The sequence below is a fragment of the Carassius auratus genome, chromosome 31, assembly GCF_003368295.1.
Source record: "Carassius auratus strain Wakin chromosome 31, ASM336829v1, whole genome shotgun sequence".
Lineage (NCBI taxonomy): Eukaryota > Metazoa > Chordata > Actinopteri > Cypriniformes > Cyprinidae > Carassius > Carassius auratus.
The window spans coordinates 25,427,293-25,434,066 of record NC_039273.1 but is presented as its reverse complement, the minus strand read 5'-3'; positions in this window follow the sequence as shown (position 1 = coordinate 25,434,066).

Here is a 6,774-nt window from a genome sequence, read left to right as displayed (position 1 = left end):
TATATAACTTTACAGATCTTGAAGAATTTCTTCATCATTAAAACAAATCCCTGTGTAGTGCTATATGCTGATATATGAGATGAAACTGACTGACTTTTATTCAGGTGTTTCTTACTTCACTGTGTGTAAGAGGCCATAAAGATGTCCAGAGATCTGTGTGAAGTTGGCGATGAATGTCAGGCTGATCTCGACGAGGTTCAGCTTTCTTGCAATCAACTGTATGAAAACACAGATGAAGTACAGGGGAACAATGTCATTAGGTTTTCCATACTAGGTGAAATGTATGGCATGTCAATTTAGCTTTTAATCATGTAGTGTTACTAGTTATAGTAATTCAACTTCAACTAGCAGGAGTTACAATGTCATGGTCACCAGCTGGAGTGTCCTTGATAACCACCAGAGGGCACTCCATCCTTTACCTTTATCATTCAGTGGGACATCTTTTCCCATCATCGTCTGACTTCCTGGTTGCTTCACCGATTGCCCACAGCTGTTTCTCATTACCCCAGTAACTCTTTGTAAGTCTGTAACACCTATCCAGTTAACTTTTACTTAGTGCTACATAAAATAAGGGACCAACCAGACCAATCTCAATCATGAGTCAAATGTATTAAACATAGTCACACAAAACATTCATTATTCAACCTGACACAAATCAACATCAAACAGTTAGAACCAGAAGATAAGAAATACAGTCAATCACATAAAGCAAAGTCCTTGGTTTCTCATCAATTAGGACCATAAGCTTTTCTTAGTCTTTGTTGACTATGAATAGAGAATACAGTACTTTAGTGGCAAGATGATCCACAGCAGAGCTCAATCGTCAGAGAGCTTTGTCCATGCTTGACGAAACGTTCACTTCCAACAGGCAACAATCAAGTAATAAATGGAAATCAACTCTTAGTTCCAATCTTCTCAGTTGTTTTTGCCTCCAAGTACTCAATATACATTTAGAACACAAACCCTAAATGAGCTTAAAACTCTGAAGTTCCTCAACCAGGGTAAGAAAGGCCACAACCACCATGAGGCAAGCCTCTCCATCCAGAAATAGAACAAACTTCCTGCCATTTCTCCTTCTTTGTTTCCATTAATAGGCCAACTAATTCACCTCAAATAGAGCCCCCCCTAATGCTTAGGTGAGTAATAATGGTAAATACACTGGAGAAAAAGTCTCAGGTTACGAATGTAACCATGGTTCCCTGAGTAGGGAATGAGACACTGCGTCCTCTAGGGGCCACTATGGGGAACACCTCATAGTGACCTGTGTCTGAAGCATACATTGAAAAAACACTAACTTGTTGGCAGGCTAAAGCCTCTGATGTCACTACGGGTGCGACTATAAACAGGCACTGGGAGAAAACTTCGTTCACTTCTTCGTCTGAAGCTTGCGTCTGAAGCATGGCAGGGAGCTGGAGGATGCAGTGTCTCGTTCCCTACTCAGTGAACCACGGTTTCATTTGTAACCTGAGGCGTTCCCTTTCAAGGGAACTTCGAACTGCGTCCTCTAAGGGCTGCTATGGGGAACAGTATACCCACAGCGCCATGCTGCCGGGAGTGCAGCCCAGAATCATGAAGAGCACTAAGTACCAACTCTACCATTTCCACGGGAGTTGCCCCTGGGATGTTTAGACGGCTGTCTGTGACAGTACCCCTTACGACCAAAGGCCTAAGCTACATACCCAACTTAATTGTTAGGGCCTCGGCCCAGTGTAGAGCTGAAGGCTTGGAATCAGGAAAGATTCAAATACTGTTCTAAGGAGGGGCTCTCGTGGCACTCCGATAGAGCAGCGCATAGATGGAATGTTGCATCTCAAAACAGTATGATTGAAAGTCATCAACTCGATCTATGGAAACAATACTGGTGCGCTCTTGAAAAAAAACAGAGAACTCATTCTCATATGAGAGGAGAACTCCGAGCTCAGAGTAGCGCACTCATAGGCGACCCTTTTTGGAAAAAGAAAAAAGGGGAGCGCTGCTAAACTACCATGAGAATCGCCCAAATAGCCCCTCATGTTGAGGTAAGTGATGCTTGAAGTGTATAAATAAATACACACTTGCTGAATGAAGCCCAAGGAACCAAAGTCTAATCATCTCAAGAAAGGGAACGAGGCGGAGCACATAACCCTTACCATACAGGATTTCAGAAAGTGCGCAGAGTGAAGCATGCACACTTACCATTTATGTGGATTTTAGAAAGTGTGCAAAGTGTTCTAGTGCACACTGACCATCATGTGGTTTTGAGAATGTAAACAAAGCTTAGCCTGTGTACCTAAAGGTTCCTAAGCAATCGCAGAGGCACTGAATCCCATGGGAGAGGCAAGCTCAATTTTACAAACCACAGGCGAGGGGAGCATCACCTGAGGCAGCATATATAAGAAGACTTCTGTAACTGCCACCTCCACTACCCGCTAGATGCGACAGCACCACTAAGCGGCCAGGAGACCCCTCAGGGTGACCTGGCCGGACATCCATGAAATTCCCTGCAGTGCTGTGCCAGGCCTGATGATCAAGGAGGCTCCCTCAGAAGCCTGTGATATCAGCCATCTAATAACGGAACATGAAGCCGGATGGCTGGTGCTGGCGAGTGTTCAGTAAACACTGTAATTGAGCACTGCAAAGGAACCTCACAGAATTTATTAGTAGACACAAAACCACCAGCAATTTAATACACATAAGCATATACAGGAAAGGTTACATACTCACCTACCCTCCTGTGCTGGAGCCCCACTCAAGGGGCACCTCCTTTTAGTCTGGAGTGGACCATCAGTAGGTTGGTTGCTATGAACATAAAACCAACCAAAAACATTATAGGTCCAGTATAGGAGACTGTTATGCAAGAGGTTTCCACCTAACCTTGATCAGGTGGAGAGCTGGTGGTTACAGGGGAATTAGGAAGGGGATGATAAAAGCAGAAGTAAAAAAATCCCTGAAGGGAATGAGTAGATTCCTCGGTTTCATTCTGATTAGGTTCAGATCCCTCACGTCCAACACATCTCTTAGATTCAGCTTACCTCCACATGACCCACGATTCCTCTTACCCCTGCCCACTGGTGGGGGAGGAGCATGAGTCGCGACACTAGCCTTCTGTGCCCTTCTTTGATCCTCAGATAGAGACAGGCCAGGACCCCTATGTTGTGAGGGCTCGGTCCAGGACCTTCGTGGAATGAAGGATCTGAAAGCAGCAGAGCGCGCCTTCGTCTCCCTGAACTTCTTGATTACCATCTCAATGGAAATACCGATAAGTTCAGAAGACGAAACCCGAGTATCGAGAAGAAAGCCTTTTCTTTCTTCCCGATGTCTCCCAGGTTCATCCACAGACGTCTCTCCGCTTCCACCATGGCTTCCACCATGGCCGCCCTAGTTCCACCTGGTAGCATGGAGAGAGGTCCGTGGTGCGGCGCGGCTACCTGATCAGGAGAAAGGCCCTTGCCTCCATCCAGGTCTCTTAGCAGATCAGCCTGATATGCCTGAAGCACCACCATTGTGTGTAACAAAGCCACAGCCTGACCTGTTGGTGCGTATGCCTTGCCATCTAAGCCAGATGAATTTCTGAAGGGGCTTAGATGGAGAGGAGGGAGCTTAAGAGAGGATGTCTCCCCTGCAGAAAGAATTTTTTTTTTTTTAGCTCTTTCTACAGGGGGCATCCCCTCATTGCCTTTTTTTTTAATGGTCTTACATCATCATCTTGTTAGCGCATTTTCCAAGTCCAACTCTGCCGTGGCACGATCCATAACCTCTAACAGCTCTACATACGCAGGGCAGGAGAATTGAGAAGGCTCAGCCTCAGCTTCTTCACCATCCTCAAATATCTCCTGCTTTTCCTGGGTAAAAACCCAGCAGAGCACTATCCTCTGTATCAGATAGTGTTAAAGATATAACATCATCCTCCCGAGGCTCTCTCTCGTCCGCCACCGTTATGAGCGTGAAAGGGAAAATCCCTCTTTAAAACATTCAGACACATCCACCTGTATTATCACAAGCTCATTCTCCTCCATGCCTCAGCAGCGACAGGTCCTGAACCGCGGAAGCCTTTTTTTTCTGACTATAAGTCGCACTTTTTTTCATAGTTTGTCTGGTCCTGCGACTTATTGTCAGGTGTGACTTATTTATCAAAATTAATTTGATATGAACCAAGAGTAATGAACCAAGAGAAAACATTACCATCTACAGCCACTAGAGGGCGCTCTATGCTGCTCAGTGCTCCTGTAGTCTACAATGAGCAGCATAGAGCGCCCTCTCACGGCAGTAGATGGTAATGTTTTCTCTTGGTGCTTGGTTCTAAATAAATGCGACTTATAGTCCAGTGCGACTTATATATGTTTTGTCCTCATCCTGACATAGTTTTGGACTGATGCGACTTCTACTCAGGTGCGACTTATAGTCTGAAAAATACGGTACTGGTATATATATTAGTAACAGGAGAACTGTTACAAGTCTATAAGTCTTTATAAGTACAATGTTTTCAGTCATTAATTCTTTCTGGTGGTCATTCTCCTTACTGAGCACCTACCTTTTTTCCTGAGTTCATGGTTTGTTTCACCTCTTGCCTGATTCCTTAGTTTATCCTGTTTGCATGTGTTACCTGCCTTGATTGACTGTCCTGTGTTGTGGCCTCTGCCTGTTTTTGGATTCACGATTTCTGGATTAATAAAGGACTGCACTTGGATCCTCAGCCTGTCTGAGCAGTGCATGACAAATCATTATATTTGCAATTTATTCAGTTTCTCTGGTCATTTTTTTTTTTAAGGAGTAGAAATTCAACTATGAAAATTGACTTTGACAAATGACTTTGAATTAATAAAAATGTAAATAAGTGCTAGGCCAATTTATAATTTTTATTGCATTGCAGATCTCAGAAGTTACTCTGTTTTCTTGTGGAAGAAATCATCAAAGTGAACCCCACTGTGCCTAAAAAGTCAGAAACCTTTAGGTATAATAATATAAAAAGGCAAAAAGCTGCAGAAAAGGTCCACACACACTATGAAAAAGAAAATGCGAGGAAAAAAAATGTTTTACTAGGAACAGCAAAAGTTTTGGTCACAACACAACCTTCTTCAGTGCCATGTTGTGACTGCAACATTAGCCACACTTTTTTCTTTTTCACAACTGTGGGGGCTTTAAAAACTCTTTATATGGTGCTTCTGTATTGAAGCAGGACAATAAAATATGGTGCACTGTTCATGATTTTCTGATATATGCGCATGGAAAACATAGCAAAGTGCACTACACTGCGTATTGATAGTTTACACATTTATTTAAGTCCATGGCCCACAGTTCTTGGAGAACATCTCTGAGAATGGTGTTATCCTGATTTGATCCTGCTCTGTTCGCTTTAAGTCATTATTTGCACAAATCTGATTTTATGTTTCTGCCCAGATTCACATGTTTTATTGTTTTATTACTGCCTGGCTTTGAACACCACATGCTTTGATGTTTCAGCTTCGGTTCATAAGTGTACAGTGGTGAGGTGTTTCCGCACAGCATGCTGACATCCAGTACATGGCATGTAGCTGTAAATCACAACATGTCAGGATGTTAACGATTCACGCTGGAGATGAAGTGTTAAGTCCCATTTCATGGGAATCATGGAAAGGGAATGAAACACACACATACAAGAGATGAGTTATTCCTGGTGAGTGAAACGATGATTGTTATGCTTCTCATAACCTTCAGCAGTACCTTATTCCACAATATTTACTGAAACTGTCTGCCCTACTTCTACATGGCAGCTAAAAGCTGGTACTTTCACATGGGTGAAAGCAAGTGAAAAGGCACACACAGCTGTGTTGTAAATGGTCATTCACAAGATTCTTGACAATTAGAAAGAATGGCTATCAGATTGAAGTATTATAGAGAAAATTTACACACCATCAGGCCACAAGATGTAGATGTCAGAATAAGAGTCCAAACAGCTGATAAAAACATCACAAAAATCCACACCTCTCCAGTCCATCAGTTAACATCTTGTGAAGCAAAAAGCTGCCTTTGTAAGAAACACATCCATCAGAAAGACATTTTATCTTTAAACCTTCACTTTTGGACAAAATTCAAGTCCATATTCCATAATAATGCATGCTCCAGTGAAAAAGTCCCCTGTTGTTTCACATGTAAAAATCGAACTGTTCTGGACTGTTTTGGCTTGTAAACAGTGCTTGATCTGTGCATATTCCTCTCCTGATTCAGACTAAATTACTTTTTCACTGGAAAAAGAAATATTATTGATAAAGGACTTGTATTTTAGCTTGATGTACTGGTTTAAAGTAAAAAAAAAAATCCTTGGAATCTCATTCTCATTCTGTTTGGACTTTCATTCTGACAGCACCCATTCACAGCAGAGGATCTGTTAATGGGCAAGTGATATAATGCAAAATTTCTCCAAATATGCAGTTAATTTTCAGCAAATTAAAACTTTTGGATGAACTTTTCCTTTTTTTGTTCAATGCATTTTTGAAAACAATTTTATAACTTTTATAACATAAACAAAAATAAAATAATGCTTAACAGATTTACAGGTGCATTCAAATGTTAAATCTGTTATAAATTGCAATATATTGTTTCAAAATGAAAATATTATAACTGCACTTGTTTTGAAAATGATTACATTCTTTGTTACATTCATGCACAGCCATGCGTCTTATAAAGTATGCAACAAATGTAAAAATGGGTGGGTTCACAGGAGGAGCTCTGGATATTATTGTTCCTCTGGATGGCAGCAGATGATTCACATGAATGGAACCGATGCAAACATTTCTTGTCTTTTACAGCAAACCCAAG